Source organism: Colobus angolensis, unplaced genomic scaffold, assembly GCF_000951035.1.
Source record: "Colobus angolensis palliatus isolate OR3802 unplaced genomic scaffold, Cang.pa_1.0 Scaffold41, whole genome shotgun sequence".
Classification (NCBI taxonomy): domain Eukaryota; kingdom Metazoa; phylum Chordata; class Mammalia; order Primates; family Cercopithecidae; genus Colobus; species Colobus angolensis.
Window position 1 is genome coordinate 6,064,439 of NW_012117488.1, and position 13,181 is coordinate 6,077,619.

Here is a 13,181-nt window from a genome sequence, read left to right on the forward strand (position 1 = left end):
GTCGCTCGGCCAGCACGCGCTGAGAAGCGCCAAGGGCGAGGAGGTGGACGTCGCCCGCGCGGAACGGCAGCACCAGCTCTACGTGGGCGTGCTGGGCAGCAAGCTGGGGCTGCAGGTGGTGGAGCTGCCGGCCGACGAGAGCCTTCCGGACTGCGTGTTCGTGGAGGACGTGGCCGTGGTGTGCGAGGAGACGGCCCTCATCACTCGACCCGGGGCGCCGAGCCGGAGGAAGGAGGTAACTGCCCGCCAGGAGACTCGAGGGGCGCGGCCGGGGAGCGCGCCGGGCCCTCCCCTCCCGTAGGCAGCTGCGTAGCCTGGGGAGTAGCGCCATTGGCACCTGGGCTAGTTCACAACTTCCCGTCGTGGGGCGAGTGTGTGTGTGTGTGTGTGTCAGAGTCAGAGAGAAGTTCATTGTTCACACCTCCAGGCTGCCAGCAGCCTTCTGGAGGATCCAATTCAGTGTGGTTGTACGGTCTCGGGCAGGTGGGTGGGCGGGGGAGTCCGTCTCACGGGCATTTTTATTTCTGAAAATTAAATGGCAGCGACGACAGTGCAACTTTGAGTGTTTCATAGGGAGCAGGGGCCGCGAGGGTTGCCGCTCCGGGAGGGCAGGTGGAGGCTGGGCGTCCCTCCAGGGTTCAGCGCCAGTCGTGACACCGAAGCCCCCAAGTCCTGCCTGGAGGTTGGAGCAGGACAAGCTGGATGCATTAGCGGGGTGTCGGTGCCCACAGACCTGGGGCTTCTCAAGTTCGTTTTCAGTGGTGGCGAATGAGTCCCAAAGAACGGGACTAGTAAGTGAATGAATGGAAGGAAAGTGTTGTGTTGGTGAGCTGTGCTAAATGTGTGCATGAATGGACTAGGTTTGAAAAGCTCTACTCTGTGCGATGTTGGGTGTGTGTTTAATTAAGAGATGGTTGTTTCACAAATTCAGTATTTTTTATTGTCTATATTTTTAAACTCACAAGCAATTAAGAGAGCTTTTCTGTTCTCAAGGGTTGTAACTACTTTGAAATACTGCAGCTTGTGAAATGGCTGATTGCTTTAAGTGCAATGTAGGTTAGTGGGGAGAGACAAATAGAGTGAGATTGGATTTTAAAATGCCATCTGGTCTGGGATTCTTCTCATTGCCAGTTAAGAGCCCAGGCTCAAGACTCCGTTGCTATTGGCATCCAGTGGCATTGCAAGAAGCTAGTGGTTTCTTTCATTTCTGGAGATTTAAGAATTTTTTTTCTGTTTTGTCTGTATTCACTTCACATTGGAAATGCTTCATAGAGCTTAGGATAAAATATGCTTATTCCTCACCTGCTCCACTACTTGGTTGATGGAATCCTACATGGCCTGAGAAAATAGGCATATTCTACTAATTTCTTACTAAGATAATCAGCTTTTATTCCACCCTCTATTAGCAGAAAACCAAAAGAGTAACAGATCTCTCTTAGCCCTTTGATCTGTTTGCCACACCTCTCCCTCTTTGAGTCTGTGAGATGTCCCACTCTTTTAAACTGATAAGGAATGTAATCCCATTTGAATACTTTCTAATGTGTTCTAGGCCAAATGGCAGAGCTATGGTTTGAACTTAAAAGAGCAAAGTCGATTTGAAAACCCTTTCAAGATGGCACTCTTTTGATGAGAGTAGTCCAATTTCTTCTCAACAGACTGTCACCATATTTATTCATCCATTTCATTTTATTCCTTTAATAAAAGCTTCCAACCTGTGGCCTCCCTGATACCTAAGTAAGCAGTGATCTTTTTCCCCTGCCCAGATTTTGAAGCATACATTTTAAATTGGTTTAATTCTGATATCAGCCTGGTGGCCCACTGCCAGAAGTCACATGGTGTAGTGGATAAAAACACTACACCAGCTGTAGTGGATAAAAACACTACACCAGCTGTAGTGAATCTCAGCTCCAGTGAATTCAGCTGGACTGAATCTCAGCTCCACCACTTTCTAATTCTGTGACCTTTAGGGGGTGTTTCTTGCCTCAGTTTTCTCATCTATATGGTGGACATAATAATACCTATTTCACAAAGTTGTTGTAATAAATTTATTAATCTACCTGAAATTCATAGGACAGGACATTTGATGAATGTTGACTATTATTATTCACTTAGCAATGGGTCATGGAAGATTTTACTCCTTTAATAACAAGTCAGCTATACACTGATGTAGTTAGTGACATTTTTCTACTATGTGATACTGCCTCTGGGTTTGGGTCTCCTGCTGGTACCTGCCTTTGCATTGCACATGATCTGGTCACCAGGGTAACAGGCCTCCCAGGCAGGGAGAGGAATATGGGCAGTCAGTGTTGGATGGGATGCTTCTGGAGAGCAGGGTCATGTAGGGCAATGCTTGTAGCAATCTCTCACAGCACCAGCTCCCCGCCTTGGTAGGTGTTAATGTTTGTTGAGTGAGTGGATGAATGAATGAATGAATGAATGAAATACTGATACAAGAAGTTAGTTACTTGAAGACCCTCTTTGGATTGCTATATATTTTTTTCATGTGATGTGTTCATTCCCAACTGTGAAAATCCACAGTAGCCAAGGAATTATTTTAACATTTTCGTCACTGATCTCTGCCTCTAGTCTTGTCATTTTCCATTCCATTCCCACACTGTAGCCAAACTGGTCTCTTAAACTCAGATCTCATCCTGTCCCTTCTCTGACTAAAATTCTCAAGCAGCCCCCACTGAGCTTAGATAAACCCATTGAGCTGGGCTGTGCTTGCCTTTCCAGCTTCAGCTTCACCTCTGATCCCACCCCAAGCACCCCCTGACCCATGGATCAAGCGAGGTTCTTTCAGTGCAGCTCACCAGACTATTGCTTTTATTTTGTACATTTTCCCTTTGTCTGGGTACTCTTCCTCCTTCCTCTCTTCCCTTTTGCCTGCCTTAAGTTCTTAGCTTACTGTTATCACTAATATTAGTAGCTAATATTTATTGGGTACTTGCAACACACCATATCAGATTTATGATGTGCATTTCATTAATACTCACATCAACTCTTTGAACTCAGTACTATCATAATTCCTGTTTTAAAGTTGGTGAAACTGAGGCCTAGAGAGATTGAATAAATTAGCCAGGTTTATAGAGTATAACCTGTAAAACCAGGATTTGAACTCGGGTTTAGAGAACTCCAAAACTCTAGTCCCACTTAGACATCACTTTTCCAAGCATAGAATTGGTTCTCCTTTTATGAGCTCCTAAAACTGTATAAACTTCCTTTTATATTTATCATACCACATGATAATTGCCTGTTTACCATTCTGTATCTCCCACTATTATGTAACCTGTCAGGGCTAGAATCATGTCTGCATTGGTCAACATTTTGTCACCAAGGCCTTGCACACAATAGGCATGTAGCAAATATTTTGTTGAACAAATGTTCTCATTATTTTAGATTAACCTTAATTCTCCCTCCTTATGACGTATTTGGTGTTTCACAAGCATTCGCAATCAGTAAGGTCCCAAAAGTTCTATTATGAATGTAGGTGGTTTATAGCTATTTCTTCTACTCCCTTTCCCTGTCCCTGTCCCTCTTTCTGTTGTTATTGTTGTTTTGTTTGTTTTTATAAAAATCTTGAGAAGTTTCTTCTTAATCAAAATACCATGTTTCATTTAATGGCTTTTCTTCCTTGGAATTCAAGAAAGTATTCCTGTGAAAGTCCAGTGTTTGCCTCAGTGAGGCCTCAAAGATTAATAAAACACGGCCCCTGTGTGCAGGAAGCCCAAGTTTTAGTGAAGGAAACTGTATATACAGAAAGTCAGTAAATAATGTTAATTGTCTAATAATTTTGTATCTTTAGATTTTGAGTGTTTTTTATGTTTAATACTTTAAAGAAAAATCAGTCTTTAGAGGCCTATCAAATTTTACATGACTCCAACTTACTTTTTAGGGAAGAAATGCAACTTCTCTATTTGTTTGTTTTTAGAGGCAGGGTCTCACTCTGTCACCTAGGCTGAAGTGCAGTGGCATGATCATAGCTCACTGCCGCCTTGAACTTCCTGGCTCAAGCAATCCTCCTGCTTCAGCCTCCCAAAGGGCTGGGATTACAGGCATGGGCCACTGTGCCCGGCCAAAAGTCAATGTTTAAATGTCATATAATGTAAACAAATAATCTAAAAGATGATGTAGGAGAAATAACAGGGTGTGAGGATTGAATTTTTTTAATTAAAACTTTTGTGTAGATAATTCATGCTTTCAGTGCCAAAATCAAATGGTACAAAAGGATATGCAGTGAAAGTGGGTGTTGCCCTTCTATTCCTGCTCTTACACCTGCCTAACCAGTTCTCCTCCTTAGAGGCAACTACTAATGCCATTTTCTTGAGTTTCTGTCCAAAGGTTCTTAGTACCTAATGAATGATTAACTGACAAAACTTACTTAAGCAAAATTGCAAAATATGTCCTGTGCCTTTTTGCCCCTTTACTTTTTTTGTAAATTTATTTGTCATTTACCCTGTTGAAAAAGATTGCTCCTTTTTAATGGCTATTTTATCCTTTCCCAGGTATCAAGTGTTAGTATGTGGGATAATTTTGTCTTGGAGAAAACCATACAAATGCATTCTTACAAAGTGATAATAGCTTTAATTATTGTTTCCTTGAGCTTTTGCATTTTTAGGGGCCTCTTCAGGAAGAAGTCAATGCTTAGCACCAGGTAATAAATCCCAAAAGTGGAATTAGGCATCAAATGGGGCAATGGGGACATAAATGGAAGGGATGGGGAATGTAATTTGGATAGATGTTCCCCTTTTTTAGGGTACTTATTAGGACCTATATATTTTGGTTCTGGGTTTATTCTCTGGTTAGGAAAAAGCCTAAATATGTTCATCCTGGAGGCAAGTGAACATCAAGATAATGTCTAATAGCTATAGCTAACAAATGCCAAGTTTTTGAATGTGTGTGAATCCTAAAAGAGGTGGTATTATTAACCCTATTCAAAAGATAAGGAAACTGAAGCTCAGGTAACTGAGGTTAAGTAACTTGTCCAAAGTCATACACAATAATAAGTTGCAGAAATGAGGTTTTTATGAAAATCTAAAGGTCATTTTTTGCATGAAGTTCTTGTTGCCAATTGTAGTTAATCCTAACATAACATTAAATCTATGTAGAATAACTACCTAAATCCCATTTTACACATTAATGATATGCAATCTAACTCGAACACTAAGTGAATCATTTTACTTCCCTTCTCTCATAAATGAGAATACGTTGTTTTCACTTCAGTTTAAAAATAACAGTTCAGTCATTTATATAACCCCCTAAATTGCCTAGGCACAGTTTGTGCATAATTGTGTCTTTATTTACCAGCAGAGTGGATGATTGCTTTTTTAAATGCATACGTTTCCTCAAATTTCTGTTTAGCTTCAAGTGAGAAAACTGCCCCAAACCATAATTAGAAATTATTCTGACACCAAGATGGAAAGTGAATGTACTGGGGCTCTTCACATTGCAGCAGATTAACAGTTCTTGATAAATCATCACCTTCAACTAGTTAGAACAACTGCTCCTTTTCAGGATTTAAAAAACTTTTTTTGACTCTTCTACATAGCCTTGGCAGTAACGTTTGGAAATTGATGTGTCCCAGAGACTGGGATGCATCCAATACTGTCGTCTCTTCCTGTACAGTTGATCTTGAAAGCCTTGAAAATAAGGAACAAAATGAGTAGGGAGTGACTTCTATTAGATACTACTAGCTGAAAATGAGCTTTCTGCAGAGATTCTTAGACTCATTAGAGAACCATTATAAAACTAAGAAGGCAGGGCTGGATCCCTCGTAATTCAGATATGCTGGAACATTGCCTTTGCATGTATTTGAATTCTTATGAAGCTCAGATTTCTTCAAAATTAGTTTTTAGTATAATAATGGTAGGTATCCATCCATTAACATAAACTACAAAAACAGAAAAATCTACTTATGACTTTTGAACAAACAGATTTACCTTCCACTGCCTTTGTGTCATAAGTAAATTATCCATGGCATCTTATAATTCTCAATATAAATTTGGAGGTGTATGTTTTAAAAATGAGTGGTGGTTATTAATTTTATGGACTTTTGCTATTAAAATCTGTAACCATTTCAGAAAGCCTCATTTTTTTGATTAGAGATCTGGATATGTGTAGTGTTCCTTCCTTCTTATCAAGGGAGTATCATAATTAAAGATAAAACCTTAATAAAAAAGAAAAAATTTCATTTATATCTTATACAGAACACAGTGCAGTATTTATTTCAGGTTATCCATAAATATTTACTTACCATAACTGAATTCTCTGAAGTTCCATCAAAATATTCACCTGACCTTTGAAGTTAGCTTCCATCACTTCCCCTAAACTGATATTAGATATTAAATCTGTCAGACTTCTCAGGCTCATTTCATAAGCAGGTGCTTTTCATCTGAATAGACAAGCAGGCATAATCTCAAGCAACAAATCCAATTTAAAAATGTGTGTGTGGCGCCTGTAGTACTAGCTACACGGGAGGCTGAGGCAGGAGAATCACTTGAATCCGGGAGGCGAAGGTTGCACTGAGACGAGATAGCGCCACTGCACTCCAGTCTGGCGACAGAGCAAGACTCTGTCTAAAAAAAACAAAACCAAACGAAACCAAACCAAAAAAAAGTGTGTATGTAATGCCATCCTAGTTCACTTTGTCATTGTCAAGTAATTTAATAATGTACATCATCTTCCTGAAGCTGATGCTGCTGAAGGAGCAGTAGCATCCCATAGAAAGCAATGAATCACCAGACTTTGGACTTTTGTTTCTAAATGTTTAGATCATCCAAGCAACTATGACAAGAGAAATCAGCATGACAAAGTACAAAGAAAAGCACAAACTAATACAAGGTTGGTTTAATTTTGTCCAACAAATCAGTGTGGACAAGAACCTGACTTAGTTTAGGTTAGCAAATTAAAAGAACTATATCATTTAAGCTGCTTTTGCAGCTGGATGGGCTTATAGGGGTAAGTTATCATCCCAGTGAAGATATATACATCAGCATTTTCCTCTATTTGAATATGTGTAAGTAAACCTTTGCCTTTATTAAAAGACGTTTTGGGCTGGGCGTGGTGGCTCATGCGCATAATCCCAGCACTTCAGGAGGCCAAGGCAGGCGGGTCATGAAGTCAGGAGTTCGAAACCAGCCTGGCTAACATGGTGAAACCCCGTCTCTAATAAAAATACAAAAATTAGCCAGGCATGGTGGTGGGCACCTGTAATCCCAGCTACTCTGGAGGCTGAGGTGGGACAATCACTTGAAAGCAGAAGGTGGAGGTTGCAGTGAGCCAAGACCATGCCACGGCACTCCAGCCTGGGCAATAAGAGCGAAACTCCATCTCCATCCTTTTGCCTTGATTCTTTTGTCATTATTTTGCTTAAGAAATATTAAAGTTTTGCAGTTTTTGTGTGGCATTAACTATGAGTACCATGATTGCATGAAAAATGACTCTGCTTTTGATAGTAAAGGGATAATAGTTGTGTTACTCATATCTGTTAGTACATTGAATAACTGTCTATTATGTCCAGACCGAATGTTTGGTGCTGGGGAGATACAGATGAATTAGACACTTCCACTGCCCCTGAGGACCTCACAGTCCATTGAGGGAGGCAGATCAGTGACAGACAGTTGCAGAACACAGGGGCAGATTTTATGATGCAACTCTGCCCAGTGCCACGAAGGCTCAAGGAGATGTGTCTCACTCACACCAAGACTTCCCAGAAGAGCCATTATTGAGTGAGAATTAACCAGGGGAAGGCAGAGAAGAGCAACCTTCCAGATACAGAGAACAGGATGAGATAGGATGGGGGTAATAGTCCAGTGAAGATTAATTTTATTAATGTTGAAAAGATGTAGAATTGAGAAAAACCCACCCGTGCCCTCTCAGATCTTTTGAAATTTCAGATCCAATTCCAAGTTCACCAAAAGAAACACATGCATAACTAGTTCTTTCTTTTGGGTCTAGAGGGATTTGGCCACTTTGCACACCTCATTTCTAAGTGTACTTCCCTCTTACTCTTATCCACGTGCTCCATAATGGGCTGGCACCCCTTCTAGGATTCCTGACTAGCACAGTTTAGAAACAATGTAGCCCACTCGAGTTGACTAAAGTCTACTTTAAGTCTGAAACTTAAACATATCCTGAGCTTGCCATTTAGATTCTGGTAAGGCACTTTTTTGGCGGTGGAGGGTGGGGGGTCCGTCCTATAAGTTATCAGTATATTCTTTGCTGGGGGATTTTCCCCCTTGACCCATAATTTGTTACATGAGGGCATATCAGGAAAACCTTTCATCCTGTAGTGTGTAGTTATATACAGATGCTCCTCAACTTATAATGGAATTATATCCGGATAAACATATCTTAAGTTGGAAATACCATAAATTGAAAATACACTTAATACCTATAACTTACCACACATTATAGCTCAGACTACACTACTTTAAACATGCTCAGAACATTTACATTAGCCTATAGTTAGACAAAATCATCTAACACAAAGCCTATTTTAAAATAAAGTATTGAATATCTCATGTAATTTATTGAATACTGTACTGAAAGTGAAAAACAGAATGGTCATGTGAGTACTCAAAGTATGGTTTCTACTGCATTCATATCACTTTTTCACCATTGTAAAGTCAAAAAATTGTAAGTTGAACCATCATATATCAGGGACTCAATGGCAAATAAGACAAAACTAATTTATATTTGCTGTTGAAATGTATTTTTATTCACAAATCTCTCCATCTTGACAGTAGTCACCATTGAATCTCAAGTGCAGCGTAAACTGAGAATGCATCTATAATTATGGGTTGAATTTTGCATGAGCTACAGGAGGCCGCCAGGTGGGGATACCCACTGTTTGGGGGCAGGAGACACTGGTTTTGATTTTTGCAGTGATATTAAGATCAAATAGCTGAGGGGTTTTTTTTTCTTTTTGGAGCCCGGGTTGTGGGGGAGAGAAAGTGTAGGGTGGGAAAGAGATAAGAAGATGGGAGAAAGTGGATGGGGAGCTAATGAGAACTTACATTTGTGAAATGAAATTGGAGTTTGATAAATAAAAAATACTGGATTTTATTCAACCAAATACATTATACTTGTTCTGCTTATTAACTAATCATATGAACTCATGCCTTGTTAATGATAATCCATGATGAGATGCAGTTGAATTTGCTAAATCTATTTCAAAAGCTCTGCTTATGCAACCATTTGTAGCACATTTGACAAGTAATTTTTTCTATAGAAGACTTTAAATAAAAACCATTGAAATAGTGTAAGATCCTAGACCCATATACTTTCTGCCATCACACATCACTTTCCTCAGTGTCTGTCAGTTGATGTTTTTGTGTGGTAAATGTGAACCAGTGGCCTGAAGAAATGGAGAGTAAATGGTGACGAGGTATGTGCTGTAAGTTGTCTTTTCTGTTATAACTAAGTCTTGACTTACCCATGGTAATTCTTTCTTATAAACCTTCCCTATATGTGTGCTGGTTTCTATTCCTGATGCTGAACTGTTAGTTTTCTAATATTTAACTTTTGGCTTCCAAAACTACAGGAAGTTAGTTTTCTAAAGAAGGACAAAAAAAAAAAAAAAAAAAAGATACCTGCTTAAAAGTAGCCTTCCTATAATTAGCTGTGTACACATTAGCCAAATAAGGTATAGATATAGTCATTTTTAGCCTGAAATGATTGAAAAAGGTGAAATGAATGAATTAATCTTGGTGCCATTTCAAAATAGTAATAGAAGAAAAATAGCCATTTTATTCTTTTAATTATTTTTTGAGTCATAAGGGAACCATCATTTCAGAAAGAAAGATTGTTATAACTACAGTTTGGCTTTGAGTCATATTTTAGGCCATTTATGATGTAATCGTATTTTCGAGCTCAAGAGTTTTGTGTGAAGAGATTTAGATCTAGTACTTTATTTTGAAATACCCAAATCATTTTTTAAATCTTGCTTTTGGAGTTTTCTAACTTTCTGCATGCCATCCTAGTTCTCTGTCAGGGACCCTGGTTTTCCAGCTCCCTTTTCTCGGAAAAATACACAGTTGGGATGTTGAAGGGCCCTAGCCAAAAAGGTTACTGATTTCTTCATTTTTGTCTTTTGTTACTCTCAAACTAAACATCATTAAGACTTCAGGCCTCCCTAATCTCTGAGTCTTCCCGAGTCACCCCAAACAGTCCAATTATGACCAGAGCACAGCTTCAAGACAAGGTTTTTGTACCATTTTTCCCCCAACTGCTGCTCTCTACCCACTAGTCAGTCATGAAATCAATTTAGTGGGTCATGACCAGATCTCTCATTTTTATTGTAGTAGAATCAGTAGAAAATGTCAGAGTGTACTGCAACATAGCGTCATAAGGGTAAGTATTGTTTCATAAAACTTGTTTCATTTTTACACACTGTGTTTGTGTATACTGATTAGGTAAATAAATTTCTTACACTAGATCATGGTAAAAAATAAATGTGAAAAATCCACCGCATCCCCTTTCAACCGGATTGCGCCATTCAGCCTCTTTATAGAAATTCTGCAGGGCCATTCCCGTTGGTCAGTTGGGTCCTGGGAATCATGGCCAAAATCTCAGCATTACTTTCTGTCAAGTCATGTTTGATTTCCTCTCACTTGTGTTGACTCCTTACAGTGATGGTTTCCTGACTGTTTGGACCCCCCTGTCCATTCAGCAAACTAGTGTTGAGTCCGTAGTTCTGTGTGGCCTGGTTGATGTGATTGGGGAACATGAAGAGGAGGAAGATTGTCAGTTTCACCATTTGCTAGAAGCTGATTCTAGCTTTCCTTCTTTGGTGATAAATTTTAACCTGGTTAAGGGAAGGTTATGTTAAGACAGGAAAGCATAGTTTTCCCTCTGAACTTGCATCTTTTGCATTTTGCAGAGGTGGGGAGGGGGAGATTTGGTGGCAGTAGCATTCCCTGAATCCCTTGCCAGGGGTTGTACCCAGTAGGAAGCAGTAGCATCCAGGTGGGGGCTGAGACCTACACAAACACTGGGAGGCATCAGGATCCAACATCAGAATTTGACCACAGATACTCTTGGGGTAGGGACCAAAACTCAGAACATTTATTTTGGTTCAGAGAACCCCAGCATGTGTTCAAATACAGAATGCGCTAAAATGTGATTATAATGTTCATGTCATTCTCAGATCACTGGCTAAAGGCCTAAAAGAGATCTTGGAAATAACTGGTTTCACTCTCCTTCCTTCACACTTATGCAACACTGGATAAGTGGAAATCCTGCCTTATGTAAGAATCCAAAGAAAATTTAGTTTTCTCCCCCAAGTAACTCATTGCAGCAATATTTGTTGGTAATGGTGTCTATTAAGTATGAGACATCTGGACTGGCATATAAATTGGGGTTCGTTCTGACAAAGTATATATGGATGTTTAGTAATGGGTCGATCTGTGATTGCAGGGAAATGGAGCGCCCAGTTTTCAGTGGTGATCCCTTTCTCCTAGCTGAGCAACCTAATACTAAGAGTGGAATGTATTCCCTTATACATGCTCTTTTGTGCCCCCCAAAAAGAGTGCTTTGAAGATTCTGATAAGAGACATTAATGCTAAAGGCAAACAGTGTGTGGCTGTGACTGGAGAAATTGTGTGTTTGTAGGAAAAGGGCTTGGAATTGTGAGACTTGGAGCTATAATTACATGAGAAAAAAATGGGGAGTGCAGTTGTCATGTCCATGTCTGCATTTTTCTTTGTGAGCACTGAGCTGGATAACTGAAGCCTCTGAGTGGTTTGCAGGAAAGCTGAGGATTAATACTGCTTCTAAACTGTCTAGTCTTCTGAAGGAAGTTTCTTGGTGAGTGGAGGGAGTAATAGGGATTTAAGTTAGAACATTTTCTTGAAAGTAAATGCCAAAAAACACACAAGATATAGCTTGTTGGCCTCAGCACAGCTGAGGGCTCAATTATGATTCAGAACATGCTCCCTGAAACACTTGCCTGCCCTGAGGTCAACCTAATGACTGGAAATTCTGCAAATGCAACAGCTACTATCACTTGGCCTGTTTTTATAACATACACACACACACATACACAGGTCTGGATAAAATCAGTTTTCTAAAGATGCTCTCCTTGTGAATAATGCTTGGTGGTATTGTGGATCATCAAAAATGTTTACAGGGATTCTTGAGTTACATTATTTCAGTGGTCCTTTAGTCAGGAGAAAGTTTTTGTTGTTGTTGGTTTGCTTTAATGAATTGTGCCTCTTTTATTGGGCTCTTTCAGCCTGTGATCACCTCCACGCAGGTCGTCTTGATTTCACCTTTGGGATGGGCTTTTATGGTGCTATCTATGGAGGAGAAAGCATACGTGCAGTTCCTACAACTTCCCTACCCTTCTTTACCTTCCTTTTTTGGGGGAGTTCCTGTAACACTATGAGTTTGTTCTTATACTCTAGGTCCAGATGGCGATTTTCAAATTTTAAGTTTAACTCATAAGTGGATCATAAAGTTACTCTAGTAAGTCACTCCAGTTTTTTTTTTGTTTGTAAAGAAACTGGAGTAGAATAGAAAATATCAGAGTGTATTCGCAACCCATAATATAGCCAGGTAATGTTTCTTGTAACCTTTGTTTCATTTATACACATACACACATCTACATGTTCCCTCTTATGCTGTAGGTTGCAACATAAAGTGTACTTCTTACTGTGGGTCATTGTCAAGAGGCTTTATTTATTTATTTATTTTTGTCGTTGTTGTCAAGAGGTTTTAAATCTACATATCTAGGAGAGCAAAAAAGCCTTAAATAAATGCTGTCATTTTAGCTTTTGTTGCCATTCTTTGTTGTTTGCAGTAACAGAATGTTGACATGTGTCAAAGGCACTTGACTTCCATTGAGCAAATGGGCTGTTTGGTCTCAGGGCAGTGGGTTTTTCAAAATGCAGGGGATGGAGACGAAGAGAAGGAAAACAAACAGTGTAGGTGGAAAGTCTCAGACTCTTCCCAGTAAACAGGCATTTTCAAATATCAAAGACTCCCCTGCATTAATGCTACAGAGTATTTCTGTCTACTTAGAAGTGATACACTCATTTGTAAACCACATTATAATGTTATGATGTTATAGCCCAGGATGGCAGGTGTTCAGAAAGCATACTACTTATTAAAATGGCCATATGAAAGCCTAGTACATTTTCTGTTCTGTTGACTCCAGTCTCATTTTTACAGTTTCTACT

The 13,181-nt window shown here is 39.7% G+C and overlaps 1 protein-coding gene across 4 annotated transcripts in view; it reads left to right on the plus strand.

The window, feature by feature from the left end:
• DDAH1 (dimethylarginine dimethylaminohydrolase 1) overlaps positions 1–13,181 on the plus strand; it is a 259,984-nt gene that overhangs the window by 113,696 nt on the left and 133,107 nt on the right. The window contains exon 1 of one of the 4 annotated variants that reach the window (XM_011956105.1): positions 390–483. The exons of 2 other annotated variants lie outside the window; for them this stretch is intronic. The gene's annotated coding sequence lies outside the window, so the exon portion shown is untranslated. Of the gene's footprint in view, positions 1–389; positions 484–13,181 lie in introns of those variants that run through there. One more of the 4 variants, XM_011956106.1, reaches the window with a different exon arrangement.